The sequence below is a fragment of the Balaenoptera borealis genome (genome assembly GCF_965194805.1).
Source record: "Balaenoptera borealis genome assembly, chromosome: 13".
NCBI lineage: Eukaryota > Metazoa > Chordata > Mammalia > Artiodactyla > Balaenopteridae > Balaenoptera > Balaenoptera borealis.
Window position 1 is genome coordinate 27166849 of NC_138870.1, and position 24894 is coordinate 27191742.

General features: G+C 42.4%; 1 long non-coding RNA gene across 1 annotated transcript; it reads right to left on the bottom strand.

Annotated features, from left to right (window-relative positions):
• Positions 1-1487: 1487 nt before the first annotated feature.
• On the bottom strand, positions 1488-24872 carry LOC309609998. Its single transcript, XR_014233687.1, has 3 exons — positions 16853-24872; positions 11767-16751; positions 1488-9277 (listed from the first exon to the last, which is right to left on the bottom strand). It is a non-coding gene; the product is annotated as an uncharacterized lncRNA (long non-coding RNA).
• Positions 24873-24894: the final 22 nt, after the last annotated feature.

Here is a 24894-nt window from a genome sequence, read left to right on the forward strand (position 1 = left end):
TTTAATCCTCACCACGATCCTATGACAGTTACCTCTCGTTATCTTGTTTTGTATATAGACAAGGATGTTGAAGCACAGAGAGGTTAAGTCACTTAATCAAGCTCACAGAGCTATTAAGTGGGGGAACAGTTTGCCTTTAGAGCCACTGTACTCTGCTCTTTTACAGAGTTTATTTTGTAACATAGGCAGTTAACTACTGAGATTCATATTTAAGCTCCTTGAAGGGAGGCAGCAAGCCTTACTCATTTTTGTTTCTCCCACAGCATCCACCCCTAGCAGATTCTCAAAAGAGAGTTGTTGACAACTGAGCTAGTTGGGGATACCTCTCTCTAGTGGTTACTACTGTCCATCATACACAAACTTTCTGTGTTCTTAATATGTCCCCGAGGGACATACCTTAGCGAATGTGAAAAACCTCAGTGCCGTAAATGTTGATGTAATCAAAAGAGCTGACGAGTAGCTTGGGGTGCTGGCCTAGGTGAGTCCCTCTAGCCTCCACAGGTGACTGGGAGGGACACAGCCCACAGCCCTTAGCAGTATGTGACCGGGTCAGGGGGCACCTTATACCCGATGCACCTTCTTTGCTCTGGTCCCACCCATTCAACCTTCATGTCTCTGTTGTAAAACCTTGGGTTCTACCTGCTGATCACTGCCAAATATGGTGAGGCCAGGACACTGTGTGTGATGTGAGGTCTTATGGAAGTCACCTAAGTAAACAGAGAGGGCATAGTTCTTGTGTTTCCCTTTTGAAGTGTTTTGCCACACGATCGGGTGGGAGTAAGAGTGGTGGGAGATGCTTCTGGATGCTGTCTCTAATGGGTGGGGCCCGCTGTTTCCTCCCCAGCACTGGTACAGATGTTAAAGGCATTATGTGTTGAAGCCAGAAGCTGTCCAAGCAGCTTACTGACGGACAGCAATTTGGGTACAACTGGAGACTCTACTGGAAAAGCCAACGGAGAGAGAAGAGAGTGCACAGGACGTGATGCAGATGAAGTCTTGAGCCAGATGGACCTGGATCAGAATCCAGGTTCTGCCACTGCCAGGCCCAGGTGAATTTACGCAGATTACTTAAGCTGTTTGGCCTCAGTTTTCCTATGTTGTATTAAAACTGAGATTAGTGATCTAGTTCACAAGGTTGTCAGGAGAAGTAAATGAGATATTGTGAATAAAGAGCCTGCCATACAGTCATACATGATACATATTGTTTTACTTTCCCCTGAATTCCCTTCCTGTACTTCTGGCATATGAAAAAATGATTAGGTAGAAATAGGCTGAGTCCAGAAGGGGAAAATAGACTAAGCTTTCCTGGACTACATTTTTATATGGATAAAGATTTTTGCAACTGCAAATACAGGCAGCACTTAGTATCCTTAAGATATTCGTGATATTTTTCTCTGATGTTCTTGTAGCTCCTGAGGATCACTGTGGGCTGAGGGTGAGAGACTGACTTTGTGAAACGCTGCCCATCCCCCCTCTCAGAAGCAGGCAGGACTCCGGTGAGTTTCAGATGTTGTAGAGAAAACTGAACCATAGCGCAGATGATACTAAAGTTTGTTTCCATTCTAACAGACCATGATTCTAGAACTGAGCATCAGTTTCTTCTTATGGTCAGGTTGCTGTGCAGATTAAATGAAATACTTTATGTAAAGGGTGTGAAATGTAGTACTCGGGTGATACCTGTCATGACTGCGTCATCACTATTAACAATGGCTAATTACTGACTAGGACATCTAAATCTGTCTGCTGGAGACAGGGAAAGTTGGTGAGGATTGCCAGGCTACCTTTTCATCTGTTTAAAATGCATAATTAAAATACAGAGTAGTTTGAACTTGGTGATGAGAAAGCTTTTCTTTCACCCTCCCAATACTCCTTACTGTGTCTGCTTTGTTTTCAGAGGCTGTTAACATGCTGACAGCTACTGAACTGCTGTTTACATTTTGTTACTCCTCTGATCACACACCTACCATGACTCCCAGTTGAAATTCCTAATGGAATCCAAGCTTCTAAGCCTGGCAATTGAGCTGTCCACCAGCCGGCCCCACCCTGTCTTTCTAATTTTCTCTCCCATTTCCCGGAGCCCATGAATGTCCTCTCTAGTCAGACTGGGCTCTTTCTTCTCTCCAGAATGAACTTGTAAATTCTGGCCTTTCAGGAATGCTGTGCCTGAAATACCTTTCTCCTTTCTCATCACCAAGTCTAAATCCTTAAAGGCTAAGGGAACTACAGCCTGATCTTTACATGCCCAGTTCTGCCTGAGTGCGTCATCCCAGCCCTGCTGCGAATTATTTATGAGACTTCGAGCACGTGACCTACCCTCCCTGTGCCTCCGTCTTTACCTGTAAAACAGAAGTCACAAGAGCACCCACATTCTAGACCCATTTTGAAGCTTAAAAGACAATTTATGTAAAGTACTTAGAACCGTATCTGGTGGGTAGTATGTAGCCAATAAATGTGAGCTCCTATTGCTCATGCCGCCTTCTTGGACCTGCGCCTTTTGTGACCGCCCAGTGTCACAATGACTCCTTTTTCTAAGTTCATGTATTGTCTCTGCTACTTCCTTGCCACATATCTGTTCATTCCACAAATATTTGTTGGATGCCTACTATGGGCCACACGATGTTCTCAACGCTGAAAACAAAGCAAAGGCCTTGTTTTCATGGAGCTTGCATTCTAGTGGGGAGACGGGCAGTGGACGATTAAATAAGTGAGATGTATGGTAGGTCAGGTGGTAATAAATGCGACAGAAAAAAATTAGGCGAGGGATTGGGAATGATGGGGTGGGCATGGCGGTGTTATTTTATATCGGTTGGTCAAGGAGACTCCCTGAAAAGGTCATCTGTGAGCAGAGCACGGAAGGAAGGGAGAGCTTAGATATCTGGGGAAAGAGCGAAGAGCAGCTGGTGGGAGGGGCAGCAAGAAGGCTAGATGACTAAATCCTCAGAGGGCAGTGGGGGAGAGGGCTGGGGATGAGAGAGGAGCTCTAGTGGGGGCCTTGAAAGCCAGTAAGGACTTTGGCTTCTCATTAGAAGAAAAGCAGTTTGTACATTTGTGGCTTTTTTTCCCCTGGGCACTGTCTCTATCAATTAACTCCCATATCTACAGCTTCTCCCTGTCTATTGTTTTTTTTACTTTTCCTCAATGTAAAACAAACTTAGGTGTAGTTATGAATTTAAGAATTTCATCCTCTGGTTTGTATCCCCTCATCTGGAGATTGTGTCCTCTCCTCACCTTCGATTTCCATAGCAAGATCCTCAAAAAGGTGTGGTCATGTGCTTTCCGTCTTCCCCGTGGCTCTGCTGAAACAGCCCTGGTCAAGGTCACCATTAGACACTTTCAAACATTTATCTTCCTTGGCCTCTCTGCAGCATTTGAAACTGTTAACTCTCCTTCCCCTTGTTCCTAGGACACAGCTCTTTCTGACTTTCTTCCCACCTTTCTTTCTTTCCTTTTCCATCCCTGTATCAGTAGGGATGGGTTTGGCTGCTCAGTGATATCAATTAAGAATCCAGGCTCTTTCCTTTGGATATGGTTTAGTGGTACCTCCCTCTGTGGACACCAGGTGGCGCTGAAACCCCTGGTAGGTAATATTTGTACCTACCACCAGGACAGTGTCCCATACATTTCATGCCATTTTACCACTGAGGCCTTTCCTGACTTTCCATATAAAATGTTACTGTATCTCGACCCATTTTCCCTATTCCCCTTATTCTGCTTTTTCTTCTTAGGGATTATCAATAGCTGACATATGCCTTTATTTCTTTATTATCTTTCTCATCCATGAAAAAGTAGACTCCATGAAGTCAAGGATTTTCTTCTCATCTGTATCCCCACAGCCTTGGCACCTGGTAGGCAATCAGTCCCCGCTTGCTGAAGGAACCAACGAATCTCATTTGTCAGCACTGGGTCACAAGTCCACCCTTAGACCCACATGGAAAGGGGGAGAGGATTGCCACGATTGGCTGGGACCAGCCACAGGGAGAATGGCTATTGGGTAACCAACCAACAGAGCCATACTACCTTGGCCAGTTTTTTGTTTCTCTACCTTTTCATTTAGTATTAGCATGCCTCAGGATTCGTTCCTTGGCAGTTTTTTCTTTTCACCACATTCTTCTTGGGTGATTCCATCCCTTCCTTGCTGTCACTTACAGACTGGTGGTGCCACATATATGTTTCTAACTCAGCTTTCTCTCTGGGGCCCCAGACCCATCCTAGGGTGACCAGCTGTCCTGCTCTGCCTGGGACTCTCCTGGCTTTAGCACTGTAAGTCCCATGTTCCAGGAAAGCTCTCAGTCCTGGGCACCTGGGAGGATTGATCACCTTGCAGACTGTCTACACAACATCCAAACCAGAACTCTCTTGAACTCCAGTAGTATATCAACTGCCTCTAGAGCTTCCCTTAATCCCAGAGTCCCTTACTTACCTCAAACTCAAGATGAACCCAACTGGAATTTATGTATTCCACCCCAAATCCTCTTCTTGTACTTCTCTAATTAGGGGAGTATTGCCACTAATTACATACAGTTTTTTCAAGTCAGAAAGCTAGGTGTTATCATCAAAGGAAAAAGTCCACAGTGCATTTGCCTTAGTTCTCTGCAAAATTTCTAGATTTTACCAAAAATCTGAAAAGGCTCCTTAGAGTGTGTTGCTCAGGTAGAAAAACAGCTGACTGCCACATTTCTGAGTATAATGTCTCTGTGTCTCTTGAATCTGTGCTTCCTCTCCATTCCTGCTACAATTTTAATTAAGATCATCCTTTTTGCTGGGGACTAAGCAACTGTCATCCTGCCCGGTTTCTTTGACTAGTTATACACCTTCCCTTTCCACAATCCATTCTGCATACTTTAAAAGTCTCGTCTTAGTTCTTGATGCTTAAAATCATCAATGGTTCTCTTTCATAATATGAATCCCTCCGCCAACCTACCTCTTCTTCCTTTTTCCAAAAATTTCCCCCTTCACTTTCTTGATCCAGCCACACTGAACTACTTCAATTTCCAGAACACATCCTGTATTCTCACCCCTCCATCTTTCTCCTCCTGACTCCTTTGACTTGAAGTTCCCCTTTCCCATTCCAGCCTAGTGAACTACTAGTGATCTGTCATGCTACACAGTGGTTATGAATATGGGTGGTTAAAGCTCATTATGCCTGGTTAGGGCTGCTCAGCTTTACCACTTCAGAGCTGTGTGACCTTCTTGCCAGAACTGTGAAGTTTAGCCAAGTCCCTGAACTTCACCAAAGCTCAGTTTCCTCATCTGTAAATTGGGGGTAATATTTATACCTACCGCATAGGGCTGTAGAGAGGATTAAATGAGACAGTAATCTGTTAATAATGTTAACTACTATTATACAAGAATTAATTTCGGCTTCTCTTAAAAGCATTTACTGAACCCTCTCCTTCCCCGGCCCTGAGTTTGGATTAGGAGGACCTCCTCTGAGTGCTGGCAGCACCCAATGCTTAGTGCTAATGTTGATAAAACTGTAATATAATTAGTCCTTCTACTAATTTTCTCCATGAGACAGTAAGTTTCCTGAGGACCTTGACTCATTTATCATTGACTTTTAGGGACTACCTTATGGCCTGGACACAATAGGAATTTCCTTTTGCTCAATTTATCTTTCCTGTCACTTCCCTGAAGATAAGAACAGTGTTTGATACTTCTTTGTATCTTCCATAGGCCCTGGATACACTATACTCTCCATGCACGGCTTTATCTACATCTACTGTCCATTTTACTTGGTGGGAAATATGTTCCCTGACAACTCCTAAGAGTCAGTTGGTTCCAAGGAGTCTTCTTGGTTCCAAGTCCAAATTCAGTCATTTCCTTTCTTAGGCCATCTGAATCAGGAGGCAGGGTCTCATAGTACAGACAAGCTGGTAGAGCCCAACCCTCTAGAACAGAGCAGGGACCCCTCTGTGGCCTGAAGAAAAGGTGACTACCAAGAAGGTGGGTTGTGAGCTGAGGGAATTTGTCTATTTTAGAGAAATTAAGATATTTCCAGATAGAGACTTCCCTGGTGGTCCAGTGGGTAAGACTCCATGCTCCCAATGCAGGGGGCCTGGGTTCAATCCCTGGTCAGGGAACTAGATCCCACATGCATGCTACAACTAAGAGTCCGCATGCTGCAGCTAAGAAGTCCACATGCTGCAACTAAGAGTCTGCATGCCGCAACTAAGAAGCCCACATGCCGCAACTAAGAAACCCGCATGCTGCAACGAAGATCCGCGTGCTGCAAAGAAGATCCAGCGTGCCACAACCAAGACCCAGTACAGCCAAAAAAAAAAAAAAAGGTATTTCCAGATAAACGAAAACCAAGAGAATTTGTTAATAGCAGACAAATAGTAAAAGAAGTCTTTCAGGTTGAAATGAAAGGACACTAGAAATGTTTTTTGGTTTGTAACACTTTTTTCTTATCCTACCTGATTTAAAAGGCAACTACAGAAAGCAATAATTATAAATTTATGTTAATGGGCATAGAATGAAGATGTAATATGTATGGCATTAATGGCACGAAAGAGGGGAAGAAATGAAGTTATATAAGAGCAAAATTTTTGTATACTATTGGAATTAAATTGGTATTAATCTGAGCTACATTTTTATAAGTTAATATATTAATTGTAATCCCAGAGCAACCACTAAGAAAATAACTAAAAAATATATACCAAAACAAACAACAAGGGAATTAAAATAATACACAGAAAAGATCTATTTACACAAAGGAAGGCAGTAATGGAAGAATAAAAGACCAAAAAAGACATGAGACATATAGAAAACAAGTAGCAAAATGGCTGAAGTAAGTCCTTCCTTATCAGTAGACACTTAAATGGATTAAAACACCAATTAAAATGCAGAGATTGGCAGAATGGATTTTTAAAAAACCATGGTCTAACTATATACTGTCCACAAGAGATTCACTTTAGATTTAAAGACATAAACAGGTTGAAAATAAAAGAATGGAAAAAGATATTCCATGAAAAGAGTAAGCAAAAGAGAGCTAGAGTGGCTATAACAATATGAGGTAAACAGACAGTTAAGACAAAAATACTGAATAGTTATGAAAGACAAAGAAGGAAAGTATATGATGACAAAAGGGCCAATGCATTGAGACTATATTATAATTATAAACACATACACCCTAACAATGAAGCCCCAAAATACATGAAGCAAAAATGGACAGAACTGGAAGAAGTAGAAAATTTAATAAGTGGAGAATTTGATAATAGCTTCAATAATAGCTAGAACAACTAGACAGAAGATCAACAAAGAAATAGAAGACAAACTACACTACAAAACCAACTAGACCTAACAGGCATCTATAGACATTACACCCAATAACAGTAGAATACACATTCTTCTCAAGTGCACATGGAACATTCTCCAGGATGGACAGTATGCTGGGTGAAAAAAACTAGTCTCAATGATTTCAAAAGTACTTAAATCATACAAAGTGTGTTCTCTAATCATAATGGAATGAAATTAAAAATCATCAACAGATGAAACTTGGAAAATTCACAAATATGTGGAAATTAAACAACAGAAAGAAAACTGTAAAATTCTTATTTCTGCAATTTTCCCATTCTCTGATCACCAACTAGGTGCCCAGTTACTTCTATTCTGACACCATCTATTTGGAGTTAGTATCAGACTCCACAGGTCCAAGGGCTCAATCCCACAGACTGCCCTCACTGCAGACACCAGTCACAAGGACCCGGTCCTCAGGTTACCAACACTTCTGCCCAACTTGGCTGCAAAGTCAGGGGTTCCCACAATCCCTTTCTCAGTTTCAATAAACCACTACAACTCACAGAAATCAGGAAAGGGCTTTACTTACTGTTACCGGTTTATTACAACTCAGGAAGAGTCAAATGGAAGAATGCATAGGAGAAGGTACTGGGGAGAGAGGGAGGGCAGAGCTTTCATGCCCTCTCCAGGTGCACCACCCTCCCCCAGTCTCGATGTGTCCACCAACCCAGAAGATCTCTGAACCCCATCATTTAGGAGCTTTTATGGAGGTCCCATTAGGTAGGCACGATCGACTAAATCACTGGCCATTGGTGATTGAACTCCACCTCCAGTCTCTCTTTGCTCCCGTGAGTTCTGGGGATGGGGCTGAAAGTTCCAGCCCTCTAATCATAAGGGTGGTTCCTCTGTTGACCAGCCCCCATCCTGAAGCTGTCTAAAGGTCTACCAAGGGACTTCCCTGGTGGTCCAGTGGTTAAGACTTCGTCTTCCAATGCAGGGGCTGTGGGTTGATCCCTGGTTGGGGAGCTAAGATCCCATATGCTTCGTGGTCAAAAAACCAAAACATAAAACAGAAGCAATATTGCAACAAATTCAATAGACTTTAAAAATGGTCCACATCAAAAAAAAAATCTTTAAAAAACTGCATTAAAAATAATAATAATAAATAAAGGTCTACCAAGAGTCACCTCATCAACCTAAACTCAGGGATGGTTGAAAAGGGCTTGTTATGAGTAATGAAAGATGCTCTTATCACAGGAAATTCCAAGGGTTTTAGAAGCTTTGTGCCAGGAACTGGGGACAAAGACCATATATATATTTTAAAATATACCACAGGTCTGAGGATCCTAACAGTTAAGAGATGCAGCACATGACTAGAGCCCATTCAGTCATTAATAATTAGTCCGGTCCAGGATCCATATTGTATGAAAATGTCTCCAGGATGAGGCCACTCAGGTTTGCAGCCTTCCATTCCATCTTGTCAGATTCTAAAAGCAGGACTGCCCTCAGCAATATCTGCCTTTACCCTTTTAGGCTTCTGATAAATTGAGCTAAGAGACAATGTCATCTCTTGCTCTGAGCCTCTTTTGAGGTATTAATGTAATATTGGATTTCCCTTATTTCATAACTCATTTATTTGTTCCTCTACCCTCAGCTACTATTCCTCCTTCTCTCTACCTATACCCAAACTTTTCCACCTTTGGAAGGGACATTAGGTTTGGCCACAGTGCTGGTTTAGATTGCAGGCAGCAATACCAGTCTAGCAAGTACCTCTGCCTCAGCGCACCCTGATTCACATAGGGAAGGGTTATAAGATTAGCGGGCTATTTCTAACACTAGGCAATACAGTTGCATTCACTGTTAACCCCAATTTTTTTCAGATAGGGTGAAGGTACAACCTGTACCAGGAACAAAGACCAAATACACATATCTTACTATATCAGAGTCTTCAATAAGCCTTTGTAGGAAATCTTTCATAAGACTTCAGAGGATATCTCTGGAATATGATCCATCCATCCAAACCATACTCCTGGGAAAACTGTAAAGAAGGAACATTGAAATGAGCCAAAACCTTTATGCCCTTTTAAACCTCTACAGATGGATTTAATTCAGTCTCTTTCTTACGGGATTCTAAATGTGTTCTTACTACTCCATCTCTGTTTTCTGCTTGGGTTGAAGCCTTCTCTTATTGTAAAGCAACTGCTATGACAGTAGCAAAAATTTTTTTAGTACTTATGTTTCCCACTTGAAGAAAACTCACCTAATTTGTCTAGTGATTGAGGAACCCAATTCACTGAAATACCAGTTAAGGAACTCTCTAGGGCCCTGTCACACGTAAGCTTTGCTGCCTTATCACCAACAGTCCTCAGAGAAAATTGAATGAATAAATGGTAATTTATGAAACTACCAGAGGAACTCTGGTTACTACAGCCAAAGGCTCTAATGGCCTTTCGGGTCACTCCAGCAGGAACTCATAGACAATCCCCACATATGCTGCTCACTGAATACTCCATGTGTCTGTGGATCTCACCCTCATCCTTGACTCTGTTCTTGTACAGTCCAATATGGCAAAAGGTGATAGAAGGTGAATGCAGAATATGCCAGTTTATAAAATGGGTTCAGCAACTTTTCCAAAAGGTAAACTATAGGAACCTCTGCATGACCTTCATCCCAGAGACTTTGGCTTATTGAAAATCATACCAGTGTAAGACTGTCTTGAGCATCACTGGGATGTTATCAGAAACAGAAACATCATGAAGGAGACCATTTTCCCAAGAGCCTCAGACTACACAGCAGGTGGCTATCTGTGAGCAGTTTCTACCCAAGACCTGGGAACCAGGATGCAGGCATACCTGGAGGAAGTGACTGCCAAACTCTTCTTTGTCTCTTTCCCTTCCTTTGCTTGGCTATCTTTTCTCTCTCTGTTATTGTTATTATCTCTCTCTCTCTTATTGCTAAAGTGAAATTCATAAAGTTTCTTCCCTTAATCTTTGTTACTTTGGGAAAATGAGAAGGATGAGCAAAGAAAGTGTCACACAGACCCGTTAATGTAGAATCTTATTTCTCAGTAGACTCGGGGGTCAGCAGGTTGGGTTCTCGGTGAGGACCCTCTTCCTGTTTACACACAGCCACCTTCTGGCTATATCTTCACATGGTGCTGAGCAGAAAGAGAACAAGCTCCTTCCTGTCTCTTCTTCTAAGGGCACTAACCCCATCATGAGTGCTCTACCCATATGACATAATTACCTCCCAAAGCCCCCATCCCCAAATTCCATCACATTGGGGATTAGGGTTTCAACATCTGAATTTGGGGGGATGTAAACATGCAGCCCATGACAGCCAGTATTAACAGGACTGAGAGGCACTGTTCAAGGTCTTCTGATAAATCTCATGCTAATACTTGTCTCCACAGTCATTTGCTATATCCTCCTCTGTGCAACCACTCACTTGTCAAGTGACTCGAGTTACAAAGGCAAAAGTCATGGGAAGCTTGGATGCCTGTTCTTTGCAGAGTCTGAGATAGCAATCTTTAGGAGTCACATAGATGTAGTGAACTGAACAAACAAAGATGTGGTAAGACCTAGATATGAGGCTCAGTATCCATGTCGACCAAAATTAGGAACTGCAAGACCCTGAAAGACTAGAAAATTTCCACTGAGAACCTGGCAGGTGTTTGTCCCAATGGCTCTGCTGCCCAACCCTCTTGCACAGGACTTTAGCCCCTATCGGTTCTTTCCCAGCACTGTAAGTAAAATCCAGATGGCTAAAGATACGGCTGCTAATCTTCAAGAACAGTTTTTCTCTATTCCCAGAACGATCTAATTTTGACAGACCCCTCTTGCTAAAGTCCCGGAAAGCAGTCTACTCTTTTCCCCTCAACTGACTGCTCCGCTTGAGATTTCTCATGCCAGGTATTCTCAAATAAAGGCTCATGCTTAGATTCTGTGGTTCAGTTTTTTCTACATAAACAATAATTAAACTTTCTAAAATGCCTGGGGGATGCCTAGGGTCCTTTCAGAATCACCACCTGAAAGTCTGATTATGGCAGAGTTGAAGAAACAGCAGTTTATCAAGCCCTGGAGGAGATAATTCAGAAGTTAACACCAAAGCTGTCACAGGGAGGAGACCCACATGTGTACGGAGACTAACCTACTTTCTCTTTTCCCACCACAATCCATTGATCTATGCCCACAGCTGTGCTCGCTTAACAGGAACTAAGGCAGACGCCACATAAGCAAAACCGCAGAACCAGCCAGAGCCAGAAAGGCCCAAGATGGGGACAGTCAACTGCCCTGAACCGGTTCCAGCCTGACCATGAGGGCAGCTCCTGCACAGAAGAGCCCCAAAGTGTCTAAAAGTTGCCTTTGCCCCTTACCATGCTAGGACCTCCGCCCAAAGGTGGGACTTGCACATTGCGAGGCACAATTAGTCCGTGTGCAAGGGAGCCCAAGGGACTGCGCATGTTCCAGCTGTTTCTGGAACTCTCCGCCCCTTTCCCAGAATTCTGGTGGTGCACCCACCTCTTACCCGTTAAGTTTCCTGCTCCCCCCAACCCCCCGGCAGGGAGAAGGGGTCTTCAGAGCAGGAGCTCTCCCTTGCCCACTCCTTGATCAACAAATAGTTACTTCTCTGCTTTGCCGAACCTGGTCTCGTTCAATTGGCGCCATCGGCACAGGGCAAGGAAAGGACCCAGTCGGAATCCACCCGATCCGAGACGGTCGTGATAAAGTCGAATGAATGAAAGAATGAAGAAATCCAAAAGCTGGAAAGCAGAATGGAATGGTTTTTAAATTGTGTTTGAGGGCCATCGTCTGCCAAACTTTTGGGCTGCTAGTCATTTGTGTCCCTTGTAAAATAGATTCCTGGCTTCCACCCCAAACCTACTAAATCAGCACCTCCAGGCGAAGACCCGAGAACTAGCATTGAATCCAGTGTCTTAGGTGGTTCTTATCATCAGGGCAGTTTGGAATACGTTGTTCTAGCACTGTGTTTGTAAACAGAACTGGCACTTGGAACTTTTAAAATGACAGCTCCCAGATTCCGCTCTGAATATGTGCACCTAAACTGGTAGTGAGGGATATACGTGTGTGATTTTAAAACTCTTCTCAGGTGGGGCTGGACACTGCCTTCCCTGGGAACTCGACAGGAATGCAGACTCTCGGGCACCACCAGGACCTGAGCCAGAATCTGACCTTTAACAAGATTCCTAGGTGACTGGTCTGCATATTAAGGTTTGAAAAGCACTGCCCTGGGGGTACTTGGAGGTGCAGGTATTCTAATTCTGATTCCTAACGCTTATGTAAGACAAGTGCAGCGCCCTCCGGAGGGGAGGCACCGAGGCACCTGTGAAGAGGAGCCCACGTGCCTTCTTGGGCTCTGGGTAATATTTCATTTGAAACAGTTTTTGCTGATGAGAAAATTGGAAACAGACGAAGGTGAAGTGAGGCTGTAGAAAGAAAACTGAAGTAGGAGTGAGCAAGATTTGAGGTTCAGAGTTTAGGGGCTACAATATGACTTGAAGGCGTGTTGGGAGACGTGTTTGGAAACTATTTGCAAGTGGTTTCTTCTTAGGGTGTTTGCTTATTTGAGGCTGCTGGGAGAAGGGGTTCATGGCCAAAGACACCCAGGCTATCCTTGGGGTTCCCCCGCTGCTCTCTGGTAAACCGCATCATCTCCCCAGATCTCCGTTTTGACTTTTGTAAACAACGAACTTCGGCAAGGGACAAGTCCCTTTCAGCTTTAAGATTGAGAAACTGGGAACAAGGGACCTTTTTTCCTGTACTGAAAATTAAAACCAAGTTTACTTTTAAAGTTTCATTTGTAATATTACCTTTATTTATAACAAAAATGACTGGCCTTAGAGTTCAACTCTCTTGTTTGCTGTCCCAGAACTTTTCTGTATGATTTCATATCAGTAATATAGTTGAGGAATTTCTAGCTACTTTTTGATCTCCAGGAAGAACGAATGAACCTGTAGTTTTCTGAGTGTTTCCCCTGGGCCAATAATAAATTCTTCATATAAGTTTCATGATTCTCTAGTGAAGTAAATGTATTATGTGGAAATAAACGAAGGGCACCCAGATGAGAACGAACAGAGGCTATGTACTGGGAGTTTGCTCTAGCAAGGGAATCAGCCAGCATCTCTTACATTGGGCAGAGACCCACAGGGGAGTGAGAGTCGCCAGGTGAGCAGTGATTGGAGCTTGCTGGCACCGGAAGCAGGAGGTGGGCTGACTAGAGCAGGGCATCTTATGCTTTTGGTCTGAGGAGCATATTTGGCTTCCTCCGGTAGCTCCTGAGTTGGAAGTGGGGCAAATATTAAGGAAGCCGGCAGTCATTGACCTCATCTGATCATTCTGGACTGATAACTGCAGAGGTTGTGGTTTGGCTTCTGGGACCGCTTGCTGCCAAGGTTGTGGGTCAGAGTCTATTGTCATACAGGCTGGTCATCGTCCATTTGTATATTCAGTCTCTTAATATGAAACTGTTGGGAAATAGATAGCATTCTGTTTGTTTCTAAGAATAGCTCCTGTCACAAGCCACATTTAAAATATATTTTGAAGCAGAGAAAATATAGAGCTAGTCTATCTTAGACAACTTTTGTTTTTAAAAGACATAAGAACCATGTCTATTGAAAACCAAGTTTCTTTCTTATTTTTTTTTGTAATATAAAGCTTCTTAAATTGAAGTATAGTTGATTCACAATGCCATATTACCTTCCAGTATATAGCAAAATGACTCAGCCATATGTATATATATGAATATATATATTCTTTTTCATATTATTTTATACTATAGGTTATTATAAGATATTGAATATAGTTTCCTGTGCTATACAGTAGGACGTTTTGTTTATCTATTTATATATGAAGACCAAGTTTCTAATCAAATATTACCTTAATTACCTCTCTGCAATCTGATCAGCTTGATCAGTAGGTAAGTGTGGGGCGAAACAACAACTAAACTAATTCTGGCTAAAGTAAGCCAGATCCCAGTTACTACAGATCCTCTCTCTGTTAATGATGTATGTAGGTGAACCCGATTCCCAAAGTTAGAACTTAATTATGAGACTTCTTATATGGTTAACTAATTCTTTAATTGATCAGCCAATTATTTAATTAAAGGATAATTATCCTCCAAAGGGCAAAATTATTACTCCCATACAGATATTATGAAATGAACATGTGTAAAATATTTTTTAAAACTCATTAATGAGGAAACTGGTGTCAAAGAAAAACCATAATGGAGGCCACAGTTTTAATATACCCTAAGCAATCACCCCTAGCCCCATAACCAAAACTTCAAGTGTCCTGATCTCCCCCAAATGCTGACTCTGACCTTAAACAAAACTTAAGCTTTCTTCACATCAGCATGCCCTTACAGCTTCCTAGCCCATCAGCTATAAACAGGTAAGCTTGTGCGATGCTACACTCCCTGCAAGAATGTAAGTTTCTATTAACCAATCGCAATAGAAAACAACATCCTTCCTCATTTAACTGAGCTGTAGCTGATGAAAGTGAGCGTCTTACCCCTTCTGGTTTTCAAGTCTCCCAGTTTGTGAAGTTTTTCTTGCTCAATAAAATATTCATATCAAGTACAGCTCTCTGAATTTTTTTTTTTTTTTTTGGCAGCACCTCGCTGGCTTGTGGGATCTCAGTACCATGACCAGGGATTGAGCCCAGCCCCGGCAGTGAAAGCGCTGAGTCCTAACCGCTGGACCGCCAGGGAATTCCCTCTGAATTTTCTTTTGACACAGGTAAGCTGTTACAACCAGTTCAAAGAGGACTCTAACAGATTCATTTCATAGAGCAGGAGAATTGAAATGAATCTGCAGATGGAGGCAAAACTAGCTTCTTTTTCTGTAGAGCAGGAGAGAAGGAAACTGGACAGGATAAGATTTGCATGACTATGGTTGGGATTTATTTAGGATTGCTACAAGTTGTCTACAATTTACAAAGTTGTAAAATAGTTCCCAGAGAATCAGACTTGGATGACTGAGAGAGGCTGTATGCTAAACAATGCATAGTTTTCCATTAAAACAAAATTTTCCCTACTAGTGTTAGAAATTCTAACCTCAGAGATCCTTATAGTTTAACACCTCTATTCCCAGCCTAATTTTTCTTTATTAGATAAGGTAATAGTTTATGTGAAAGCTTGTGCACACGGTGGTCATTACACTTTAAGAATTCTGAGCGTATCAAATAAAAACCCAAGGATAATTTCCAATCACTTACCTAAATTTTATTAAAAGTTCTTACATTTTTTTTTCTCTCCAAGCTATAAAAGCCTGATAATGTTCAAAAGTATCAACAGCACTATGGGCATAAAATAATTTGAAAAAATTTAAACAAAGTTTTAGGGAACTAAAGCACTATGGCAAATTCTAACTACCATGACCATCAATGTAATATTAGTTCATAATGGGAAAAATGGGCTGTGAGTTGAATATCATTTCTAGTGAACTAAGCTAGGATATCTTTTCTCTTCCGCTAAAGAAAGATTTCAAAATCCAAGTCAGAGAGAATGTTCTTTGGGTTATTATTAAGGGATAACAACCTTGAATCCAATCTAATTTGTTTATTTCTTAGAGTAAATCATTGATTAATTCATTCAACAAATATTCATTGATATCCTAATATGGGCCCCACCTTGCACTAATGGGCAGGAAATAAAGCAATAAATAAAATGGACAAAATCCCAGCCTTCAATAAGCATGTGGAGGGGACTTCCCTGGTGGCACAGTGGTTGAGAATCCACCTGCCAACGCAGGGGACACGGGTACAAGCCCTGGTCTGGGAAGATCCCACATGCCGCGGAGCAATGGAACCCGTGTGCCACAACTGCTGAGCCTGCACTCTAGAGCCCGTGAGCCACAACTACTGAGCCCTCGTGCCACAACTACTGAAGCCCGTGCGCCTAGAGCCCATGCACTGCAATGAAGAGTAGCCCCCGCTTGCCACAACTAGAGAAAGCCCGCACATAGCAACGAAAACCCAACACAGCCCCAAAATAAATAAATAAATTTATTAAAAAAAAAAAAAAGCATGTGGAAATAAGTCATAGGAGAATGCAAGTTAAAAACCATAATGAGATCCCACCCCACAGCCAGCAGAATGGCTAAAATTGAAATGGCTGACACCACAGTCCATGATGTGGAGCTTTTACACAGCTGGTAGGAATCTTAAAATGTTATAATCATTTTGGAGAACTGTTCAATAGTTTCTTATAAAGTTAAACATACACCTACCCTATAGTCCAGCAATTCCACTCCTAGTTATTTACCCAAAAGACATGAAAACATATGCCCACAAGAAGAGTTCTACAAGAATGTTCATAGATGCTTTATAGCTTTATCAATAATGGCCTCAAACTGGAAACAACACAAATGTCAATAAGCAGAAAAAGAGGTAAACAAACTGAAGTATGTTCACACAGTGGAATGCTACTGAACAAGAAAAAGGAGCGAAGGACCACTGCAAGCAACAACGTGGCTGAATCTCAAAAACATTATGCTGAGCAAAAGAAGCCAGATACAAAAGAGTACAAACTGTATAATTCCATTTATAAGAAACTCTAGAGCAAGTCAAGCTAACCTATGGTGATAGACATCAACACAGTGAGTGGGTGGATGTGTAGATTGACTGAGAAGGGGCAGAAGGGAGCTTCCTGGGGCAATGGGAATGTTCTATGTTTTGATAGGTGTGGGTTACATGGTTACGTGCATTACATTTATCAAAATTCTCATCAGACTGTTCACTTGAGATTTGTGTCTTCAGCGTATGTGAATTAGACCTCAATTAGAAAAAAGGGAAAAAGGAAACAAACCTCTGTCCTCACGGCAAGTCCCTGTCCTCGTGAGAGTTCAACAAGCAAAATAAGTGATGAATGTCTATGGAGAAAAACAAAGCTGGGAAATTGTTTTCAATTTTAAATAGGGTGGTCAGACCTCATGGAGATTGTAGCATTTGAGCAAAGACTTAGAGGAGATGAGGGGTAAAAATCCTCAGCAAAGTACTAGACAACCAATTTCAGCAGCACATTAAAAGGATTATACACCATGACTAAGTGGGATTCATCTCTGGAAGGCAAGGATGATTCAAATACAAAACTTGATCAGTGTAATACACCACATTAACAGAGTGAAGGAGAAAACCACGCCACCGTCTCTTTGATGCAGAAAAAGCATTTGGCAAAAATCAAGGATATGAGGGGTTAGTTGTGCACACGTCTAAGATAAGACCATCCCAGGCTGATGGTGGAGCAGGTGTAAAGACCCTGAAGCAGGAAGCAGCAAGGTGTGTTTACAAAACATCAAGACTGTAGGCGGAGGGAATTCCCTGGCATCCAGTGGTTAGGACTCCGCGCTCTCACTGCGGAGGGCCCGGGTTCAATCCCTGGTGGGGAGAAAAAGATCCCACAAGCCTCGCAGGACAGCAAAAACAAAACAAAAAAAACCAAAATTTGGTCGAGTGTATTTGAAAAGTCGTCGAAAGGGGAAGGCAGTCGGAGTGGAAGTCAGAGAAGGGGCTGGGCTGGATGTGACGGGAATGGGCAACGGGGTGATGTCGGAGGGTTCCAGTGGAGCGTCAACAGGACCTAACTTCCTTTTAAAAGGATCACTTTGGCTTTTTTGTTGCAAATAGACCACAGGGAGCAAGGGTGGAAATCAAGGGGTTGGTTAGGAGACCATCACAATAATCCACGCTAGAGGTGATAGTGGCTTGTACTAGAGGGAAGCACTGCAGGTGGTGAAGAGAAGTCAGATTCTGGGTATATTTTGAAGGTAGAGCCTACGGATTTCCTGGTGGGTTAATTGTGGAGTGTGTGTGTATGTGTGTGTGTGTGTGTGTGTGTGTGTGTGTGTGTGTGTGTGTGAGAGAGAGAGAGAGAGAGAAAGGGAGACAGCCAGGGATGGAGAATGTGTCATGGGTGATACCAAATCTTTCCTAAATTTTAGGCCTTAACTCTTTTTTTCTCTTTTTTTTTTAAAGGATCAATTTTATTTATTTTTGGCTGTGTTGGGTCTTCGTTGGTGCGCGCGGGCTTTCTCTAGTTGCGGCGAGTGCGGGCTACTCTTCGTTGCGGTGCGCGGGCTTCTCATGCGGTGGCTTCTCTTGTGGAGCACGGGCTCTAGGCTCACAAGCTTCAGTAGTTGTGGCTCACGGGCTCTAGAGCGCAGGCTCAGTAGTTGTGGCGCTCGGGGCTTAGTTGCTCTGTGGCATGTGGGATCTTCCCGGACCAGGGATTGAACCCGTGTCCCCTGCATTGGCAGGCAAATTCTTAACCACTGCGCCACCAGGGAAGCCCCAGGCCTTAACTTTTATCAGTGAGAAGTATTTCTGCCACATCCTACAACTAAACAAGTATACCAGTGTGTGGTCAAATTGTGGGTGAGAATCTTTGCTCTTTATTATTTTTTTATTTTTACCATTTTAGCTCAGACACACCTAAATTACCACTAGATGGCACTATAGCTTTAGTTGGCTGAGGATTTCACTTCTCAGTGGGCGCGCAATCCTTTCTACAACAAACTGGTCTTAAAGGGCCAGATGCCGGGATTTTTAGGCATGACTTAGTGACCGGTGTTTAAAAGCTTGCCTAGGGACTTCTCTGGTGGTCCGGTGGTTAAGACTCCGCGCCGCCACTGCAGGGGGCGTGGGTTTGATCCTTGGTTGGGAAACTAAGATCCCACATGCCGGGACGCGTGGCCAAAAAGTAAAATTAAATAAATAAAACAAAAGCTTGCCTAGTGACCAACTAAAGGCTGCAAACGCAGATAAGGAACTGAGAAGAGGAAGCCTCTGAATTTACATAGACGTGGCGCTGTAGACTGCTTGCAAGGGCAGTTTGGGGGAGAGAAGAAGAAGTGAAGCTCTAGAAAATTCAAAACCTCAAAACTTCATGCAAAAGTCTGGGGAGAAACACATTCTGGGATGGCAGAGGCAAATCACACTTGATTGAGTACGATTTATCTGTTGTTTGCATCTTGAAGCTGATTTTAGTATATATTTTATTAGAAATATATTTACAAATTTATTTAGAATTTATATTTATAAACATCTTCAAATTGTGTTATATTTACAAATAATATTCTCCAAAAATGGCAAGAGAGGTTATTTTTCTCTCATCATTCCATTAGCTTTATTGAATTGTTCTTCCAGCACTGAGGAAAAACATAGATAAAAAGTGCCTATTTATTTATTTAATTTTTGGCTGCATTTGGTCTTCGTTGCTGCTCGTGGGCTTTCTCTAGTTGCGGCAATCGGGGGCTACTCATTGCAGTAGCTTGTCTTATTGCGGAGCACAGGCTCTAGAGCGCAGGCTTCAGTAGTTGTGGCTCACTGGCTTTGTTGCTCCTCGGCATGTGGGATCTTCCCGGACCAGGGATCGAACCTGTGTCCCCTGCATTGGCAGGCAGATTCTTAACCACTGAGCCACCAGGGAAGTCCATATTTATATTTTTTAAAATATTTATTTTATTTATTTATTTTAGGTTGCGCTGGATCTTGGTTGCAGCAGGCGTGCTCCTTAGCTGCGGCATGCATGTGGGATCTAGTTCCCTAACCAGGGATCGAACCGAGGCCCCTTGCATTGGGAGCTTGAAGTCTTAACCACTGTGCCAATAGGGAAGTCCCCAAAGTGCCTATTTTTAATGTGCCCAAATTATGAAAAATCAGAAAAATAATGCAACAATTTGAACTTAAATGAGACATAATTGGAATAGAAGATGTATGCATGGCAAACACACAAAAATATGCTCAGACATTGTTAGTCGTTGAGGAAATGCAAATTAAAGCCATGACGAGATACCACTTCATACCTACTAGGATGGCTATAATCAGAAAGAAAGACACTATCAAGTGTTGGTGAGGATGTGGAGTGTGTTGAGAAGCTGGAGCTGGTGTATTGAATTAAGAATATGGAGATTACGACCTGATGAACGAAGGGGCACAAGCCACCTACCCAGGGTCAGGCTGCCTCAGCATCCGAGCTCCCATTTAGGGAAGTAAAGCCCACAGGTCATTTTGATTGAAGATGCAATTTCAGTACACCCACACAAAGGAAGTAGAATCACAAGATTTATTATTACTTACAGACCCCAGAAGCAAGAGGGTACAATGAGCTGGGGGAAGGGAGAGCTGGGCGAGCAGGAGATGGAGAGCAGGGTAGCAAGCACCTATTACTCATGAGGTAGTTGGGCAGAGGTCACTAACTTTCAGCAGGCTTAACCCAAAGTGGTTATTTTAAAAGGTGCCCCGGGAAACACAAAGCGGGTACTTACTGTGGGTATCCTCAACTCGTTTTTTTCTAAATGCTCAGACTCTAGGTGTGAGTGGTGTTTTTATACTGTAAAACAACTAGGCAGCAACTCAGAAAAATGAAATTGTTTTCCTCATCACATGGAAGGAACTGGGATTCTCATTCACTGATGATGGGAATGTAAAATGACAACCCTTTTGGAGAAGGTTTGCAGTTAATCACACCACCATGTGATCTAGCCATTTCACTCCTAAGTATTTGCCCAATGGAAAAGAAAGCATATGTCCATACAAAGACATGTGCACAAATATTCAAAGCAGCTTTATTTGTAATAGCAAACAAATAAACAACCCCCCCAGATATTCATCAATAGATAAACGGATAAACACATTTTATATATACATACAATGGAAAACTACCTAGCAATGAAAAGGAGTGAACAATTGATGCATGAAACAACAGATGAATCTCAAAATAATCATGCTGAGTGAAAGCAAAGACAAAAGAGTACATACTGTATAACTGCATTTATATAAAAATCTAGAAAATGCAAACTAATCTGTAGTGACAGAAAGCAGATCAGTGGCTACCTGGGGATGCAGGGGATGTGGAGGACAGGAGGGAGAGATAACACAGGGCACTGAATATGTTCAGTCTCTTGATTTTGGTGACAATGTCACGAGGGTATACACATAGCAAAACATCAAATTGTACACTTTAAATATGTGAAGTTTATTGTACGTAAGTTATACCTCAATAAAGCTGTTAAAAATAACATTTGGAAATGAGACACTGATATGTAATATTTGTTAATTTCCTCCTTTACTGGCTTTTTCTTTCATTTAACAGAATTTATTGATTGTCTTAACTGTGGCAGAAGGTAAAAGAGGAATGAGATGGTCTGCCTCTAAGCCCAGTAGAGGAGGCAGGCAGTGACAGTTCTGCATGGTGCTCTTGCTGGATATATCTATAGGAAGCTAAGAAAATGTCAAGATCAGTGTGTGTGTGTAGGGGCCATTTCTGAGGGCCTTAACTCTGAGCTGCGTTCTGAAGGATGAGGAGGCGGTTAGGGTCAGTGAGGAGAGGGTGTATGTGTGGTGGCCCCAGCAACTTTGTCTTAAGCAAGGCATGGAGTGAGAGGACAAGGGCTTGCCACAAGAAAGCAAAGTGTAGAGGAGGGGAGGGTTCTGAAACAAGGCAGGATGGGTAAGTAGGGACTGATTACTAAGAGCTTCGGAAGCTGTGATCAGGAATTTGACTCTGATATTGAAGACATGGGGAGCCAGAGAGGCTTTCAAGCAAGGAAGAATGAGATCAGATAGCACGGTCATTCAGGTCAAGTTGATAAAGAAAAAACGATATCTTTCCCTTAGATTGTCTATCATTATGGTTAAGCAAGCATACTTCATTGCTCTCCAAGTCCTGCTAATGGCTTTTCCTGAATCACGTCCAGATATGTCCAATTCTTTCCATGCCCTCATCAGTGCTTGCTTGGGTTACCACCACATTCTTCAACTGATGTCTCCTTCAATCCAACCTCTCTCTTTGATACCCGCAGCTTAAAACAGTTTTCTAAAACTCAAATCTGATCCCCTCACTCTTCGCTGAAAACCTGATCTTCAGCCTCCAGTCTTGCGTCTTACCAACACTAACTCCATAGTTCCAATAATGATAATCACAGCGTTTACGATATGCCAGGAACTGTGCTAAGCTACTTTTATCCCATTAAATCCTCCCAGTACATTATTATTATCATCATTATTATTTTACAGAGAAGAACACTGGTACTTAGCGTAGGGGAGGAACAACTTTCCTTTACCCTCTTATGTTCAGTGTCTGGGATCTGCAAGTTAAACTGACAAAAGACAGATTAACAGGAGAAAAAAAAAGAGTTTACACAGGCAACGCATAGGCACATGAGAATTCAGTGATGAATAACTCATAGGGGGTGGTTAAAATTTTGTGTTTATATACCTAACTTAGTAGGTGTTGATGAAGAATTAATTAATAGTCAATCTAAAGAAGAAATAGAGGTTTTTTTCCGAGCCAACCTGAGGATTATAACCCTGGAGACAGTCTTTCGGAAAACTCTGAGGACTGTTCCCCTAGTTAGAAGTCGAAAGCACATTTATATACATTTTTGAGACAAAGGATCGTTCATCAAAATGACACACTGACATTTTACATAACGTTAACCAGAGATACAAAGACCAGACCTACATGTAGGAAGGGAGCAGCAGGTCACCATGACCCCTTACAGGATTAAGAAAAGAATGTTATCTTCTAAGGAGTTACATTGCTGGCGTCAGAAGAAGGGGAAAAAATGATCTTTATGGTTGAGCAGACATTCCTGTCTTTGAGGAGGTCTGGTTAATGTATAATGTAGATGCACATTGCACATTAGGAAGAGCCCTGTTGGGAAGGGCATCTGCTATGCTTAAATTTTCTTGTCCTGCCTTAAAAAACATATATTTCATTCCATCATAGGTGATGGGGAAGGAGAGAAAGGGCACTTATGGGAATGACTTTTTGGAAAGATAAATGGTTTTTTAGGAGAATAGATAGGAGATATGATAGTCTTGAGACAATGTCTGTTTGGGTGTGTTGTCCACTTCTCAAGTCCAAGAAGATTAAAGTTGTTCTTGAAGAGGGGTTTTATGACAGTTGAGTTTTTTTGGGAGAGTCAGCTTTAGGCAGGTAAGAGATTTCAGAAACTCTTTCGCTCAAAATAATTCCTGTGCCACAATGGCATATCCTAATCCCCTTCATTAGGAAGGTTTAATAATGTGCCCAAGGACATACAGCTAATAAGTATAATTAAATAACTTGTTCAAAAAACCCTTAAAAACAAATTTGAGAATGGGGATAATTTTTTTTTTTACTTGCACTTGCAAGAGTGTCCAGTTATTAGAGAATTGGCTCCTGTACAAAAATGTAGGCAGATATTTAAATGCAAAAACCACAAAGTCAGATGATAGCTCAATTGTTATCAGACAGTTGATGGGTCTGCTTGGTTGCATTTGGGTCAATTTTGATAAAAGCGAGACAGTTCTTTCAATTAAAAAGAACAAAAGGGTGGGACTTCCCTGGCGGTCCAGTGGTTAGGACCAGGCAGCTCCCAATGCTGGGGGCACCGGTTGGGGAACTAAGATCATCTCGCACGAAAAGCGGCGTGACCAAAAATAAATAAATAAAATAAAAACACCAAACAATAGAAAAGAAAATCCAGGTTTGTTTCTCAGGGCTTATAGTTTGTTTCTCTTGGCTTATCTGGTTTATCTTATCTTGTAGGAATGTAAGGCCTTTTTTTGGACTATGGAATGAAAGTTTCAGAAAAACCATTTCAGCTGAACTATAGAGAATGGGATAGACGAAGGCAGGATTGCAGAGAGACCAGTTGCAGGAATTCAAGCAAGCAATCATAAGGCAGAGGCAGGAGGGATGGAGAGAAGCGGATGGATTTTTAAACTATCACTGGGATAGAATTCAGAAGCTGGTTAAAAACAACGCTTGACCTCCCTGGTGGCGCGGTGGTTAAGAATCCGCCTGCCAATGCAGGGGACACGGGTTCAAGCCCTGGTCCGGGAAGATCCCACATGCCGCAGAGCAACTAAGCGTGTGCGCCACAACTACTGAGCCTGCGAGCCACAACTACTGAAGCGCCCCGTGCCTAGAGCCCCTGCTCTGCAACAAGAGAAGCCACCGCAATGAGAAGCCCGCTCACCGCAACAAAGAGTAGCCCCCGCTCGCCGCAGCTAGAGAAAGCCCATGCGCAGCAACAAGACCCAAGGCAGCCAAAAATAAATAATGTGGTTTGATTGCTCATCCATTAAAAAAAAAAAACCTTAGACAAATTGATTTTTCAAACGGGGTGGGGGGGGGGGAGGTGGCATGCGGGATCTTAGTTCTCTGACCGAGAAGGCAACCGCGCCCCCTGCAGTGCAGGCGTGTAGTCTTAACCACTGGACTGCCAGAGAAGTCCCTAGACAAATTGATCTTGAACATCTATTACAAATTATTACTAGCAAGAGAATCAGTGAGTGTTATTGAAATGAGAAGTTACAGTTGAAAAAACAAAAAAGATTGTACGTGTATGAAAATTATTATAAAAGGGAGGACATATTATGATTTAATCCCAGTTGAATATAAGCGTCATTAAGGGTTTGTGCTGTGTATATTTTGCTCACCGCTCTATGCCCAGTGCCTAGAAGTGTGACTGACACGAAGCAGATGCTCCACGGCTTCAGAGTGGATTTTTTATAAATCAGTATTTGACATTCCCTTATTTCCCAAGTGAGGTCAGGGCGCCCGCTGGTTTCGCACTTCCTGTCCCTTTAAGAAGCCCAGGTAAGGGAGAGAAAGTGCTGCCGGGAAGGAGGGCGGAGCAGGAGGGCG